At 40.9% G+C, this 18,092-nt stretch overlaps 1 protein-coding gene across 2 annotated transcripts in view; it reads right to left on the minus strand.

Moving 5' to 3' along the window:
* Positions 1–18,092, minus strand: part of pex11a (peroxisomal biogenesis factor 11 alpha) — a 132,718-nt gene that overhangs the window by 22,719 nt on the left and 91,907 nt on the right. Inside the window, exon 5 of one of the 2 annotated variants that reach the window (XR_011348661.1) lies at positions 956–1,055. The exons of the other annotated variant lie outside the window; for it this stretch is intronic. The gene's annotated coding sequence lies outside the window, so the exon portion shown is untranslated. Of the gene's footprint in view, positions 1–955; positions 1,056–18,092 lie in introns of those variants that run through there. 2 annotated transcript variants of the gene reach the window in all.

Below are 18,092 nucleotides of genomic sequence, written 5' to 3' on the forward strand. Positions count from 1 at the left end.
TGTCGTACTCTTGAATAAAACATTATCCTCTCATTATCTCTGGTGGTTGGATTTGAATTTAGTTGGAATAGAGATGGATGAAGGGTTTCTTTCTGTGAGAGGAGGAGTCTTCTCAAGGTTGGTCTATAAGACGGCTTAGGCTTCAAATGGTGGCAAAACCTCAAACATCCCAGTGATATCTGAAAGCTTTTGCTGATCCAATTTGAAGGCTGATGGCAGTAATAGAGGAGCGACAGCGTTAAAGCCCTTGGAGTCAAAAGATTCAAGATGGATGGGAAAATGTAAGAAGGCACAGAGCTCCCAAGGTTGAAAAGTTGGAAAGGGAGCAATGAATCCCAATTTCAATATTTGTGTAAATGTGAGAGAGAGTGAGAGAGAGAGAGAGAGAGAGAGAGAGAGGCTGCTGGACCTCATGAGATAAGATGAGCCATCAAATTTCAGATTTATTGTCAGAGCACATGACATCACATACAACCCTGAGATTCTTTTTTTTTGTCTGTGCGGCAGAATTACCACTAATTGGTAGTGCAAAGAAAAATACTGTACACACCATAAATATGTAAACAAACAAAAGAAATGTAAGCAGATAACGAACGTAAACAAACTGACTGTGCAATTCAGAGAGAATAAAAAAGAAAAATCAATAAAGTGCACAAGTAAGAGGCCTTAAATTAATCCCTGATTGAGATTGTTGTTGAGGAGTCTGATGATGGAGGGGTAGTAGCTGTCCCTCAACCTGGTGGTGCGAGTCTTGTGGCACCAATACCTCTTTCCTGATGGCAGCAGCGAGAACAGAGCATGTGCTGGGTGGTGTGGATCTTTTATGATTGCTGCTGCTCTCTGACAGAAGCATTCCCTGTACATTTACTCAATAATGGGGAGGGTTTTGTCTGTGATGTTTTGGACTATGTCCACTAACCTTTTGGAGGGCTTTACGCTCAGGGGTGTTGGTATCCCCAGACCAGATCGTAATGCAGCCAATCAACACTCTTTCCACCACACGTCTGTAGAAATATGCCAGGGTTTCTGGTGGCATACCAAACCGCCGTAAACTCCTGAGGAAATAGAAATAAATTTTCAGATGATTTGCAGATGGCCTCATCGGCAACAATGATGAGTCACGTTACAGAGAGGAGGTTAAAAGGCTCATAAGATGTGAGTCTCATCATGGACAAGACACAGGAGATGATTGTGAGCTTCAGGAGAATGAATGTTGGCCATTCTTCACTGCACGCCAACGCTTCCGTTGCAGAGAGCACAAAGTTCCTTGGCGTGCATCTAAAGGACAATTTATCCTGGACTCTCAACACCATCTCATTAGTCAGGAAGGAGCAGCAGTGCCTACACTTCCTATGGAGGCAAACTACTTCCATCAAGAAGGAGAAACAGGAGCATCCAAATCAGGATGGCCAGGCTGGGTAATAGCTTCTTACCACAGGCTGTAAGACTGATTAACAGTATCCTGTAACCAGGTAAATCAGCCCAAATATTGATATCTATTTAGTTTATTTGTGATTATTTTGCTCTGTGTGTGTGTGTGTGTGTGTGTGTGTGTGTGTGTGTGTGTGTGTGTGTGTGGGGGGGGGTGGCGTGTGTGTATATGTGTGCATGTTTGTGTGTGCGCGCGTGAGAGAGTGTGTGTGTGTGCGCGCGCGTGAGTGTGTGTGTGTGTGTGTGTGTGTGTGTGTGTGTGTGTGTGTGTGTGTGTGTGTGTGTGTGTGTGTGCACGCGCGCGCATGCACCATGGTCTGGAGAAATGCTGTTTCATCAGGCAGAACATGTACAATCAGATGATATAAAAAATTTTGAACTTGCAATTGAACTTGAAAGGAGTTGGTGGAGTCTCTGATGGTTGGAAGAGAAAAACAAAACTCAGAAAAGCAAATTCTTTGACAGAGAGAGGAAATTTCTCCTATGTTTCTGATTAGTTCCTGTCCCCAAAAGCATGCTTGGCGAGCAAATTTTCAATCAATGTATGCAATTCATCATCTCCGGATTTAATTGTTCCACAATTAGTAACCCTCCCTAAGCTCTGGAATTCTTTCCCTAAACTTTCCACCTCTCCAGTTCCCTTTCCTTTTTTAAGATATTCTTAAAGCCTTCCTCTCATGTCAAGCTTTTGATTATTTGCCCTGATTCATCTTGTGACTCAGTGCTGATAAGTCTCCTGTGTAGTAAGATGGGAAACTGAGTTACACCAAAGATATTATAGTAAAATGCCAGCAGTTCTTACACAGCTGTTTAGTTTTCCTCACTCCTTCTCATTGTCATTTTGACAAGCTCTCACTGGTCACTTGTCCAAACTAATTTGTTGAAGATGCCTATATTTTAAGAAGATGGGAGAAGGGAGGATGGTGGAGGTGCTGAGTGGTTGAGCTGGTGGCTGGTTGGGGATGGGAGAAGGATTAAATACATCCAGACCATCGGACGCTCCAGAGGCCCCAGTGGAGGAATGAGATGGGAAACACAGCTGGCATAGTATGAAGGAGGTGAAATGCCATTACCAATCAGACTTAAGGCTGAAAACGGGCTCTGAGTCAGCTCCAATCACAGGCCCCCTAACAATGGAAACATGATATGATCTTGGGTGTGTTACAAGGATGGAAATCTTACAATCTTTGTTCATTACATTGTCCAATCTTTCATTTTTTAAGTAATTTTATAAACGTTGAGATGATAATGCACAGTGCAGCAGCTCAAAACAATAAGAAATCTCTTATGTATTGTTGTTTCAATATTATATTAGTTCCACTCCAACAGCTGTCTTGGACATCAGCAGTAATATGATGTTTTCCCCAGCCTGAGCTTTAATCCCGTGGGTGCTGTGAGTGGAACCGTTCATCGTTAATAATTGTTCCTGATACTTCCCACCCTCTGAAGGCTGGGTTACAGCCTGTGAGAGATGTCACATGTGAAACTTCAGGACCTCTCTCTGGGGACAGGAAGTTCAGAGACAAGGGGAAGAGTGCATGAAATTACCCTGCTGTTGTGTGGGAGCGTGTGGTATCGTTGATTTTTTATTCCTAATTAATTTCACAGGATGTCGAGATTGTTGCATTCAAATGGGCGACTCGATGGGAAATTTCAGACTGTTGTCTCCTGCAACATACAAGTTCACCTGTGTCTGGATGACAGATTTAATTTCCAGTCAGTAGATTATTCAGTGAATACTCCATTAGGAATCCCTAGTAACCCACACTTCACAAAACTCTCAGTCTATGTTATCCATGAGGGATAAATATATATTCCCATGAATAACAAAAATTGAACCCCTCTTCTGGTAACCCAAAATAAAGATAAGAATGCCCTATAATATTCTAAGAGCTTTAACATGAAAATGAAAAAAGGATAACAAAACAAATTTTTAAAAAATTATCATAAAAGTGTACAGACCTGTAACAGAGAAGTCTTGAGCACTGAGGTGAAATGATGCCGATAAGATTATGCACAAGAGGTGGTTGGTTCTTCCTTTGTACTCATAGGTTTTGAGCCAGAACGTGGAGGTTGGAGGGAGGTGGCAGGGAGAAAGAGGCACCATTTTTTTTTAAAATCTGATTTTGAAATGGCCTAGCTTTTGTGAAGGGCAGTTAGCGCAACCCTGTTACAGCGCCAGTGACCAGGGTTCCAATCCGGCACTGTCTGTAAGGAGTTTGTATGCTCTCTCCGTGTCTGCGTGGGTTTCCTCTTGATGCTCCAGTTTCCTCCCACCCTTCAAAATGTTCCAGAGGGTTATAGATCAATTGGATGGAATTGGGCTGCGTGGGCCTGATACCATGCTGTATGTCTAAATTTATTTAATTAAAAATATTTAAAATTGAACTTGTGCATAGACCAATGCACCTGTACACATTCCTGCTCCATCAGAGGCATTTCAAATCCTTCTGGTGCACCTCAAAGCTTCTGATTAAGTCTGATGCCAAGAACTAATTGGTAAATATAAGGACTGAGTATATTCCATACACAAAGTTGAAAAATTCTCTGCCAGTCATGGAGGGAATGGAACTGCCACAAGTTTATGAATTACAATTCTTGACTTCAGTTCTGGCAAGAAACGGCCAAGGCATTCACTAAATTAAGTGGAAAAGCAAACTGAGCAGGAGGATACAGAGAGCCTGTGGCGAGATATAGATTGGTAAATAAGTGGGTAAGTGTCTGGCAGTTGGAGCACAATGTTGGTAAATGCGACGTTATCCACTTTGGAAGTAAAAATAAAAGATCAGATTATTATTTAAAATGCAAGCAATTGCAGCATGGTGCCATGTAGAAGGACTTGGGAGTGCTTGGGAATGAATCACAAGAGGTTGGTTTGCGGGTACAGCAGGCTATCAAGAAGCCAAATGGAATGTTGGCCTTCATTGCTAGAGGGATTAAATTTAAGAGCAGAGAGGTTATGTTGTAACTGTACAAGGTACCGGTGAGGCCGCATCTGGAGAACTGCATGCAGTTCTGGTCTCCTTATTTGAGAAAGGATGTACTGGCTTTGGAGGCAGTGCAGAGGATGTTCACTAGGTTGATTACAGAGATGAGGGGGTTGGGCTTCGAAGAGAGATTAAGTCGTCTGGGGCTGTTCTCACTTGAATTTAGAAAAATGAGAGGGGATCTTACAGAAACATATAAGATTATGAAAGGCATAGATAAGATAGAGGTAGGTAACTTGTTCCTGTTAGTGGGGGAGACTAGAACTAAAAATAGCTTCAAGATCAAGGATAGTAGATTTAGGACCTAGATGAGGTAGAACTTCTTTTCCCGGAGGGTGGTGAATCTATGGAATTCGCTGCTCATTGAAACAGTGGAGGCGACCTCAGTAATTATATTTAAGACACGGTTGGATAAAGTAGGGGAATTAAGGGATAAGGGGAAAAGGAGGTAGGAGGAGATGAGCCTCTCGTCTGATCGGCCATGATCTCATTCAATGGCAGAGCAGGCTCGACGGGCTGGATGACCGACTCCTGCTCCTATTTCTTATGTTCTTAGCATGTCTTGAATGGATTTGAAACTGGGATGCCCTGTTTGCTGTCCAGTAGATTGAGCACAGCTGCCTCCTTCTGTCTTCCGGATGCAGTTTGAATATCTGGCTTCTCATTAACTATGCAGTAAAGGGTCGTCTCCAAACCATTAAATATACACTGAGATATTGCAGTGATATTATTAGACCATCACCTAATGCACTACATGATGTGATTCTCTCTGCTAGTAAGTTAATCCACTTAAAATAAATATGCTATGCCTGGCTTGAAAGCCCCGGCTTGATGTCAGTGCAATGATGCTTATGGTTCTGTTCTGATCGTTTGTGCCAATATCTTGAATTAAACCAGTAGAAACATGACTCAGGGGTAGATGCCAGAACTGCTCATAGTGGAGTTGACGAAGAACAGAAGGTTGTCACCTTCTCAATGCCAGGCAGTGGGGTGCCAACATTCAAGACTCTGCCAGAGAGTGTAGCATTGCCATGTCTAATTACTGAATACATTCCTTTGTACTGATGCACCATGCTTTTAATCTGTGCTGAGGGCAGTAATCTGCAAGACCAGCATTTTTTGTCCATCTCCATTCGTCTGAGAGATGACAATCCCTTCTTGAATAACTGAAGACTACATGCTGAAAGTCCTGCAAGGAAGGGAGTTCCAGAATTTTGCTTCTGTAAGATCCCCTCTCATTCTTCTAAATTCAAGATTGTCCAGGTGCTACGTTGAAATGAAAATACAGGAATTTAAAATGATTTTAAAATTATATTTTTAAATTAAATTTTTAATTTAATAGAATTTTAAAATCATTTTAAATTTAAACTTTAGGATGGCCTTTAAGTCCATTGCTCTTTGACCTGGCTTGAGAACCCTTTAACTATCACTTTTCGAGAATCTAATGATATCACTGGTATTTTAAGGAAGGGCAGAACCCACAAAGGTTCATTTTATGATTCCTAATCTTGAGACATCATGGCCTTGTATGCTCTCTTTAATTTCTCATTTTAGTCATTTTCAGGTTATAAGTTAAATCTACATAAGAGTGAACTTCTTCCTTTGAATAATATGGCACCGATAAATACTAATCTTTCCTTTAAAATTGTCAGAAAACAATTCACCGAGTTGGGTGAAACAATCGCTGAAAACTATAAAAACTTATTCAAAGAAAATTTTCTCACATATGAGAGGGACACTATCAAATTGGAAACCCCTTTCTTTATCGTTGATTGGCCGAATCAACTCGATTTAAAATGAATATATTATGTGAATTTAAATACCTTTATCAGGCTTTGCTTGTTTTTATTCCTGTCTTTTTTTAATTTCCTTGACTTAATCTTATCTTCTTATATAAGGAAGAATAAACATCCTCACCAATACAAAGTCCATTTACAAAACCTTAAAAAGAATGGAGATTTAGGTTGGCAAAACTTTAGGTTTTATTACTGGGCAGCGAATATATGAAATCTTACATTTTGTTCATGTTATATTAACCTTGAAGATTGTCCAATATGGGTCTCTTTGGAACCTAATTCTGTAATAAAATTTTCTATTATTTCCCTTCTCAGATTCTCACTTCCTATATCTTTAAATAAATTAACTGATAATCTGGTGGTTAAACATATTTTGAGGACTTGGATACAATGCAGAAAACATTTTGTCTTATTGAGATTTTCTTTCTTCCCCTATTTTTTTCTAATTATTTCTTTAAACCTTCCATGATTGATGTAACTTTCAAAGAATGATATAGATTGGGCATTAAATGTTTTAAAGATCCACTCATCAAAGGAAATCTTGTTTATTTTGAACAACTGTCAGTTAAATATAGATTACTAAAAATACTAATTTATTTAGTTATTTACAGATTAGAGACTTTGTGTGATCTCAATCACATACCTTCCCTATGACCACTGATAAGAATTTAATAGACAAATGTTTTAATTTATAACCTTTTTATAATGGTTCAATATCTAACATTTACGATATGCTGTTGAGAGGCTACTTAAGATAAAAATAGCCGAGGAACAGGACCTACCCCATCTTTATATACTTGCCACTCCCTCCTACAAGTAGTTCATATGGCTCACACATCCAAAGTCAAATGATCTTGTTTTTATTGATGTTGTGATAGATGCAACAATGGAGGTGCTTCATTAATACATGTTTTGGACATGCCAGAGCCTTGAGAAATACTGGAATGAAGTATTTCAAACATTTCTAAACTTTTGAAAGTTAACTTTAAGCGTAATCCTCTAACTGCCTTGCTTGGAATTGCTGGAGAGAGTGGCGCAACTCTAACGGCATCTGATTTACTTCTCTTATGGCTATTGATCAGATGGAAGGACATTACCCCGCCTACTCAGGCTCAATGACTACGTGATGTCATCATGTTTAAATTTAGAGAAGATTAGATGCTCAATTTCCAATTTGAATTTAAATTTTCAAACACTGTGGGGATTATTTTATGAATTATTTTAGGAATCTCTGATTTGATATGACTGCAGAAGTGTTGACTAAAAAGGAAATTTACTACTTTGATAAGGAATTATTTATTCCTCTCCTTGTCAAACAGCTTCGCTTTTGGCAGTAGGTTTAGCTCTTCTTTTTATAATAAAATATTCCTGTAATATAATTTGTTTAATTGAGAATGTACGTACCTTGGATGAACTGGTATGATCTAAGTGTGATGAACTATTTTTTGACTTATAACATAGATTCTTATGTTCTCTATATTTTTCAATGTGAAACTTCAATTTCTATTTCAATAAATATATTGAAAAATAAATTTAAATTGATAATTTATAATTTCTTTTAAATTTTAGATGTGCAGTACGGTAACAGCCATTTCGATCCACAAGTCTGCGCTACCCAATTTACCTACATCCCCGGTGCATTTCAAATGCTGGAGGAACTCAGCAGGTCTCGCAGAGTGCAGAGGAGGTAAAGATGCATAATCAATGTTTTGGGCCTGAGCCCCCTTCAAGGTACTGTGTGGAGCAGTTGGGTGTATGACTACCTTCTCATCTGCCTACTGCCCTAGATCTTCTGGATAGTGGAATTTGCTTCTTGCTCAAATATGCATTTTTTACAAAAAGGAGAGCTGCATTTATATACAGTAAAACCATCCGCTGGCAACCTTAAGCAGCCAGCAAAATTTGAGGAAAAAAATGAATTAATTAATATAAATAGGAATTTAAATAAATGTTCAAAATTATAAAAGTTATGTTCTCTGAAGTAACACTAAACCTTTGGTGAAGATGGGAGCAAATATTCACCGAGTGGAAGGAGGGCCTTGATTGAGCTTTGCTCGTACCAGCTGTTTGAATAAAGTTGTGTGAAACAGTAATGGTGTTGCCCAGGATGAAGAGCTGGTTGATGCCACTCACTGTCAGGGTGGCTCTCTTGAAGTGTCTCCTTGGCCTTGCTTAGTCAGAGTCTTTATCTTTATTAATATATTATCTGTAAACTTGGGGGAAGGGAGGTTAATTACAATGGCAGCACAGCTAGCGCAACGCAATTGCAGTGTCAGTGATTTGGGTTTGAATTTAAATTTAAATTTTGTAGGTTATGAGAATTACCTGATTAAAGTAGAAGGCTGAGAGGGAACTTGATAGAGGTATTTAAAATTATGAAAGGAATAGATAGATTAGACATAAACAGACTCTTTCCCCTGAGGGCAGGGGAGGTTGGAACAAGAGGGCATGAGTTCAGGGTAAGGGGGCAAAACTTTAGGAGAAAAATTAGAGGATGCTTTTTCACTCAGCAAGTGGTGGCAGAATGGAATGATCTTCCAAAAGAGATAGTTGAGGCAGGGTCCCTTCTGTCATTTAAGAGAAGGTTGGATGTGTACATGGAGGTGAGGGGGTTGGAGGGTTATGGGCGAAGAGTGGGAGGGTTGAGCGAGTGGAGTTATTCAAGTGAACTGGTGTGGACCTGAAGGGCTGACATGGCCTGTTTCCGCGCTGTAAACGGCTATATGGTTTACCTAGTTAAGGACTACAATACTGATTGTTTTCAAACTACATTTTGCATTGACTTTTGTCTTTTAACTGTTTATTCTTAATACTCTTGTATTAGTTAGGCATTCTAAGAGTGAATATCAAGCAACCTCTGGTTATCTCGCTTATCCGGCATCTACCAATCCCTGTAGATGTTTTACTCACATCGTCCTCCTTTACAGCCAATGAAAAGTACTTTTAAGATGTGACGTGGCCCCCTTTTGGCCAAGATGTAACTACTTGAGGCCTCGTTTGATTGTTCCAGTATTTTCAATGTTTTAATCGAACCCAAAATTGCTCTTTGGGGCCATTCCAGCTTTTCCCTAACAAGCAATTGAAGGTAGTTTTCATCCAGTATAACACAGACGTAGGTCAAGCCGAACCAAAGCTGGACTGAGAAGCAGCACACTCAAAAAGAGACAGTAGTGATGAGAAAGCTGACACACTGATCGAGACACAGACAAAAACAATGACATTAGCATTCGGGATTGGGAGGGAAAGAGGGACATCCATGACAAGCTTATATCAGATTTCAGATTTATTACCAGAGGACATACATGACATCACATACAACCTTGAGATTCTTTTTCCTGCAGGTGAGGCAGAAATATCACTTACTGGTGGTGCAAAAAAAAACTGCACTTAACGTACACGTAAACAAATAAACCGTTCAATAGAAAAAGAAAAAAAATCAATAAAGTGCACAAGAGTCCATGATTGAGTTTGTCATTGAGGAGTCTGATGGTGGAGGGGTAGCAGCTGTTCCTGAACTTGGTGGTGTGAGTCTTGTGGCACCGATACCTCTTTCCTGCTGGCAGCATCGAGAACAGAGTGTGTGCTGGATCCTTGATGATTGCTGCTGTTCTCCGACAGCAGCGTTCCCTGTAGATGTTCTCGATGGTTGCATAGCTTAATTAGGAGAATATTAGCTTGGGAGATCTGCGCTTTTGCACATGGAACATAAGAATTTTTTAAAAGCTCTGGCTTATTCTTTGTCCAGCTGAGGCTAACGTTCCAGATACCCATGTAATGAGATGGAATTTTTCTCTCTCTGGTAACTAAAATTGTTCCACAATGAAGAGCAACTTCTAATTATACTGCACTGCACAGATTATTTAACAACAATCCAACATCTCCAAGTGCAGTAACCAGCAATGAGGAAAAGCCCAACAGATGTTTTGTGCAGAAAAGATTTCAGGGAGAGTTATGAGAGAATGATTACTAAGTTTATATTTTCATTACGCTGGAGGTGGAGTAACAAATTATTTAATGTCCTGGGGTTCTACAATCAGTATCCTGGTTTTTTTTACATCTGTCAGAACAGGTAGACAGAACCTGAATACAACATCTCATTGGAAACATAGCCTGTTCCAAGATCCACTGCACTTTTGACTGTAAATGAAAGAGTCATGCTGGGTTACTGGCTCAAATCCTTGTGTTTCCGTTGAAACTCAACCTTCTGAGCAAAGGTAAACTGAGTTGATCAAGTTCCCTGGCAACCATGTGACCCAAAAAAAAAACTTCTTCCATCTCTCTTTCTCGGGTCCACAAGTTGTTGACTCACCTAATGTGACACACATCATCTCCTCACTTGTCAGGAAGGCGCAACAGTGACTGCACTTCCTGAGAAGAATGAAGTGGGAAAAGCTACCAGCCACCATTATGTCAACCTCCTAAGGAGCTCTGTCGAGAGCGCCCTGACTGGCTGCATCACAGTGTGGTACGGTTGCTGCAGAGAAATTCACAGGAGCATAAGAGTGGCAGAAAGGATCACTTGTATCTTCCTCCCACCCCATTGAGGTGATGTACCAGAATTGTTGTCTGAAGAGAGTGCGCAAGATCATTGAGGACCCCTTCCACCCTGCACACATCATCTTTCAGCTGTTCCTGTCGGAATTGAGATACCGGAGTATCAGAGCCAGCCCCACCAGGCTGAGGAACATCTTCTTCCCACAGGCAGTGAGAACGCTGAATGACCAAAGGAACGGCTCACACTGACCATCTGAGACTCTCATATTTATTGACAAAACAATATTTCTTTATGTGTGTGTATGTGTGTATTCTTTGTCTGAATGTGTTGTGTCTGGATAATGTTATACTTGTGCATCAGATGACAATAAATTTGAAGTAAAACATGAAAAACTGCAGACACTGTGGTTGAAGTAAAAACACAAAATGCTGGAGAAACTCAGAAGGTCAGTGTCCTTTATGCAGCAAAGCTAAAAATACAGAACCGACATTTCGGGCTTGAGCCATTCAGCAAGGAATGGGAAAATGTTGGGAGTCGTCCGATCAAAAGACTGGGAGTAGAGTGGTTGTAAAGGCAGGAGGAGATAGTTGGAGAAGGGAGAGATGGGACAGCAGTGAGCAAGGGAAGGAGGGATGGTTGGGTGAATAGAGAGGGAAGGAGGAGGAGGACAGGAAAGGGGAAGGGATGGGGAAGGGGGAAGAAGAGGAGAGCAGATTAGCAGAAACTGGAAAAGTCGATGTTCATGCCATTTGGCTGGAGAGCATCCAGACAGAAAATCAGGTGTTGTTCCTCCAATTTGTGGGTGGTCTTGGTGGGACAGTACATAAGGCCATGGATAAACATGTGAGCTTGGGAGCATGACATAGAACTGAAATGGTTGGCCACTGGGAGGTCTCTGTCACTGGTGCGGAGGAAGCAGAGGTGCTCAGTGAAGTGATCTTCCAATCTGCACCCAGTCTCTCTAATGTAGAAAAGGCCACAAAGGGAGCAATGGATGCAGATATAAAGTGAAGTTTTGCTTTGCTTGAAAGGCTTGTTTGAGGTCCTGGACTGTGGTAAGGGAGGAGGTGTGGGCACAATTCTGGCACCTCCTGTGGCCACAGAGAAAGGTGCTGGTTGGGGGGGGTGATGGTAGGAAGGGATGAGTGCCTGAGGGAGTCATGGAGGGAGCGGTTCCCAAGGAAGGCAGAGAGAGATGTGTCCTGTTGTAAGTGCTGGAAATTCTGGAGGATAATGTGTTGGATATGAAGGCTGATGGGGTGGTAGGTGAGGCCAAGAGGAATCCCATATTTGTTGGATCTGGGGGCAGAGAGAAAGCCAGGGTAGATGAGCAGGAAATGGAGGGGTTGCAAGTGAGGGCTGAGTTGATAGTGGTGGAGGGGAAGCCACATATGTGGAAGAAGGTAGACATTTCGGAAGATCTGGACTGGAAGACCTCATCTTGGGAGCAGAGCAGCGGGGACGGTGAAATTGAGAGAAAAGGATAGAATTCCTGCAGGGCACAGGGTGTGAAGAAGTGTAGTCAAGGTAGTTGTGGAAGTTAGAGGGTTTGTAATATATATCGGTGGAAAGCTTATCTCCTGAGATGGAGACAGAGAGATCCAGGTAGGTGTGAGTGTTGCTAGAAATGGAACAGGTGAGTTTGAGATTGGGGTAGAAGTTGGCCATGAAGAGAATGAATTTGACAAGCTCATCTCAGGTGTATGAGGAAGCCCCAATGTAGTTATCAATATACCGGAGGAAGAGTTGAGGGGTCTTGCCTGTGTTGGGTTGCAAATTTGCAATAAGTTTGACTTGACTTCACACATCAACAGATGCTTTCCTTCATTCTTTAGAGAACACAGAGATGAATTCATGACTTGTTTAGGATAGAGGCTGCTTTTTAAAGACACCGCCTCATGTAGATGTCCTCGATGGAGTGATGTCTGGTGCCTGTGATGTAGCAGGCTGAGTTAACAACCCTTGAGGAAGAGGTGGCTCTGAGAATGCAGATCTGGTAGAAAAGCGACAGAAGGAAAAGGAAAGAGAGAGAGATTGTGAGGAAAAGAGAGATAGAAAGAGAGTAGAGAGAGAGAGAGGGGAGAAATAGGGATAGATGCAGGGTGGGGGGGGGGGGGGGCTAACAAAAACCAGAGGAGGATGTTAATGCCATCTCGTTGGAGGGTGTCCAAACGGAATACTGTTGCTCCTGGATGATGACATATAATGTGGACATATGCCATGCCCCTTATTTTAGTGGAATAACACAGATATTCAAAGCAGTAAGAGATTGTAAGGTATCCATGTTCAAAGGCACCTTGTGCATAAATCATTGAGGGTGAACTTGTAGATCCTTTAGGAAGCCCAGAGATATGTTTGACTGCAAGAGGATTTGAATACATAAATACAGTACATCTTGTTCAAATTAGCCAGGGCCCTGGTGAGACCACATCTGGAATACTGTGCAGAGTCCTGGCCTCCTGACACAAGGAAGGATATAGTTGCGACTGAGGAAATGCAGTGAAGGTTCATCAGATTGATTCCTGGGATTACACATTTGAGGCATGAGGAGAAATTAAATAGCCTGGGCCTTCATCCCCGAGAGTTCAGTAGAAGGAGAGTTAATCACCTTGAAATATGTAATATTTTACTGAACTTGGAGGCTAGGTACACGGATGCTATTTCCCCTAACCATGGAATCTGGGACCAGGAGTCACAGCCTCAAAATCAGAGGTTTGATCACACAAGACAGAGATGTAAAGATATATCTTCACCTGCAAGTGCAAATCTTCGGAATTCACCACCCAATAGCACTGTGGAGTTTCACTCATAGATTGTGTTTGAAGGAATAGATCAAATGCCTTGAAGATATGGAAATCATAGTTTAGAGGAAGAGATGGTTCTGAGGATAAAGATCAGCCAAGATTTTAATGGATGGCAGAGCAACTGAAAGGGATGAATGACCTGCTTCTGGCTCTTTGCCTTCTGTAGTTGATGCTCTGACTCTTGTTTCAATAAGGGTTAGGGTTAGGGTTAGGGTTGTAAGTGCCTTTCCCAGATCATCTTTATGCCTGTGAAAATCAAGTCAAGTTTATTGTCATCTGATTGTACAACCCAATGAGAGAGTGTTCTCCGGTCTTCAGTGCAAAGCATGTAGACACACAACCAGATATAACACACAGACAGATAGAAAATGCACAAGCAGTATTCATATATACAAATAAATAACAAAAATTGTTTTGTGATTCTCAGATAGTCAGTGTGATCAGTTCCTTTGGTCATCAGCATTCTCACCACCCGTGGGAAGAAGCTGTTTCCCCTGTTTCACAGGATCATGAGTGACAGAGAGGATCACTTGAGTTCCACCCCCCCCCCCCACCACACCACACCACCACCCCCCCCCCACTCCCCCATCAACATGATCTAACGGGATCATGGTCTGAAGAGAGGACGCAAAATCTTTGAGGACCCCTTCCATCCCGCACACAGCATTTTCAGCTGCTCCCGTCGGGGAAAAGATCCAGGAGGATCAGAGCCAGCCCCACCAGGCTGAGGAACAGCTTCTTCCCACGGGCAGTGAGAACGTTGAACGATCAAAGGAACTGCTCACACTGACCCTCTGAGACTCTCATATTCATGAAACAATATTCATATAGATGTATACTTGTACTGCATGGTTATTGTTCGTCTTTACGTGTGGTGTGTCTGCATGTTTTGCACCGAGGACCAGAGAACACTGTTTCATCGGGTTGTACTTGTGCAATCAGATTACAATAATCTTGATTTGACATAGGCCCATACAAATGTGCACACACACCCACACACACACAGATCGACATAGATGTCGATAAACACAGTCCCAAGCCCAAGTGGTCACTGGGCTCACACACAGTCTCATTCATATACACATGCACATCAACATAGATACACATAGTCTCAATGTAGATTCTTTCTATCAGCAGACTGATTCTAACAGATTCCAACACATGAATATTTTACAGGAAATCTCTTGAATTGGAGGGAATAGATGGACAAGTATCATGTGCAAGAAACGGAGTTTCAGTTTAATTGGCATCTCGTTCAGCACAGATGTCATGGGTCAAAGGTTCTTGTCCCTGACTTGAACTGTTCTATATTCTATGTAGTTCTGCATTTTGCTGAAAACAGACAGTGAGGCAAACATGCATGTGCACACACACATGTGCTCATGCACACACTCACAATTCTCTCTCATGTTTACAGGATAGAATGAGACACGTTCACATAAATACATTCTCACACGCAAAAGCAAGTATGCACACATTATCGTCTGATGAACACATGGCACACAGATCTACATGTGCCAGGGTTCAGACTGTCACAATCCTTTTGCTCCATCTTTAAAGATTTAAGGACGCTTTGGATGAGAGGGCGACACATGGTCCTGGCACCATTGCACAATGAGGAAAAGCCTAAAATACAGTAAAAGTCCAAAAATCCGAATGCCAGAAATCTGGACCACCTGAGAATCGAAGCTTCTCGAAAACTCTCAAACTTTTAAAATTTAGCGGGCTAAATTTTAGGATTGTGTGTGTGTGTGTGTGTGTGTGTGTGTGTGTGTGTGTGTGTGTGTGTGTGTGTGTGTGTGTGTGTGTGTGTGTGTGTGTGTGTGTGTGTGTGTGTGTGTGTGTGTGTGTGTGTGTGTGTGTGTGTGTGTGATGGAAATGAACAAATAAATAATGATTTGGTTTTTTTGTTTTTCATATGAAAAAATGTTTCATTAATAAACTATCAAAATTTACCTGTTCATCTCTTCTTTATTCTTCTTACATTTGAATTTTAAAAGTACTGCCCGTGAAACCAGAAAATTTGTAAAATCTGAACTGACCCAATCCTTAAACAGTCCAGATTTTTGGACTTTTACAGTAAATTCTATAATTGTCGATGTAGAATCTGGAAGCTCTGTAACACTGAATTCTGAAAGCACCATATTTAGTGAAGTGAAAGGCAAATTATTTATCACTTCTGGGAAATACCACTTTGGGGTTTGAATCAGTGAAATGTTGTCCATTCAAAGACCTTCTGTATCGCACAGGGAATCAGTGATTTGAGAGTGGTGCCTTCCTACATGACTAGGGGCCTAAGAGCTGATGTACTTCTGTGGGAGAAATGGAACGTATCCAAAGACCGGCAGAAAGTTTCAAAGCACAGCTATGAAAACACCATTATATCCAGGCCCACTGCCGCTCTCTTGTTCGCGTTCCTCTCCACTGCTGAACAAACTTGAGGTGCCTGTGCTGTGAGCATGCAGCCCACTGACAGATATTAGTTTGGTGTTCATTGGAAAGCAGTTCTAACGTCTTGGCTCCTGCGCCATCCAAGAATGCTGAAGATCAGCAAAGAATCATCAATTCGGAGATAAAAGAGGAGGTAATTAGCTGACAGGAATGAAGATACAAGCGACAAATTAAAATCAAGAAGCTGCTTCCTCTTTCATGCAGAGTCATCCTTTATATCTATTCTTTCTCCTGCCAGCATTTTCTGCAATTACTACAAAGCATCAACATACCTAAAGAAGTGTTCTGGGGATAGACACATCTGATATGCAAAACTCATTGGAGTTTTCACACTATTTATCATGCTGATCTTAAAAAGACAAATGTCATGCAATATTTTGGCTTTAATCGGTTCAGTTTTGCCTTGTGATTAAAACATTTTCCTATTTAATTTTAATCCACATCCACATCAGTAAAACAAACAGCACCATTTCCTAATGGGATCATGTAAATATAACCTCAGTCGCAGCATAGCTGGAAGCCATGATCAATTTTCAGTTCTTGACCACGCTTAGGAGTTTATCTTATCTGCCGAGACAGGAGGCTGACAAGACATCTTTTTTCTAACATAATTCTAGGACAAAGGTGCATTTAACTCAAGATTCAGTTTATCTTCACAAGGTACTGTGAAAAAATTCCTTTTGCAAGCCGTCTGGCTAGTCTTCCCATATATAGTACATCAAGTAAGAGACAATATAGAAGTGCGGAGTTACAGAGAGAGAGATCAGTTGGCACAGAGCAAAGGCAGCATAATTTTTCCTTGCATTGAAGATGAGGCAATATTTCTATAACGTCTCTCAGGATTATTTTCTCATCATCTTACTCAATACCGTCTCAGATCATTTGATCCTAGAGCTCTCAACCCTAATAATGTTAGCAGAAGCTAAATGCTATAAATTTGATAAAGGGCACTGTTATTCCACTGACTAACACATTACCTGTCTGTTATTGTCTCCAAATAGATAGGTCAAAGACTCCCAGCTTCCATTTCCAGTCCATACAGCATGTTTGTCTGAAACTTGGAAACTAGGAAATGCATCAAGATGTATTTTGAAACTAGCAAAGGGTCAAATTGCCCTGCGTTCCTATTGTTGACCTCTTTTTAATTAAGTCCTGCTGTAAAATGTTTGGGATTGGGTGCAGGATAAATTCAACCCTTCTACTGTAAAAATACTAAAATCTGGACTGCTTGGTAATTGGGTCGATCAGGATTTTCTGGATTCTCAGGCAGTGCTTTTAAAATTCAAATTTAGGGAGAATAAAGAAGAGATGAACAAGTAAATTTTGGTAGTTTATTAACGCAATATTTTTTCATGTAAAATACAAAAAAATTACTCATTAATTTCCGTGACTTCTGTACGTCTATGGAGCTTGCGCATTTATACATGCACAAAAAAGCCCACTAAATTTAAAACATTTGAGAGTTTTTGAGGTCCAGATTCTCGGATGGTCAGAATTTCTGGCATCCAGATTTTTGGACTTCTACTGCATTAAGTTGCCCAGGGATCAAAAGTCACACAGGTGGGATTCTAAATGAGAAAGGGAAGTAAATCAAATGAAACCAAACTAAAATCAATAATAGATTCTATATAATAATAACCTCTAGGTTCAAGAAGTTTTGAACCTTCCCAATCTACACTGACCATATGCTACCCTGGGACCATCGAAAGGTCTGTTGCACTACAGTAACATCACTTTTTTTTTATTAACGGAAATTGTGCATATATATCTTTAAATCTTTTTATATTTATTATAATTTTTTAAGACAACATCCACTTCTACCCCATTGGTGGTCCATGGGTTTGTTTAGATGATCCATGGTAAGGAAAGGAATACTTAAGGTGGTCCATGGATGTAGAAAAATGAGAACCACTTTTTCAGTACACTTTGGTTACTTTTTAATCCATAGAAACATAAAACACTATAGCACAGCACCCATTTCATAACCTTGCAGACCTCTCCCATCCATGTATCTATCCAATTTATTCTTAACACTTAAGAGTGAGCCTACATTTAGCACATCAGATGGCAGCTCGTTCCACACTCCCACCACTCTTGAGTGAAGAGGTTCCCTTAATGTTCCTCCTAA

This window comes from Narcine bancroftii, chromosome 14 (assembly GCF_036971445.1).
Source record: "Narcine bancroftii isolate sNarBan1 chromosome 14, sNarBan1.hap1, whole genome shotgun sequence".
NCBI classification, from domain to species: domain Eukaryota; kingdom Metazoa; phylum Chordata; class Chondrichthyes; order Torpediniformes; family Narcinidae; genus Narcine; species Narcine bancroftii.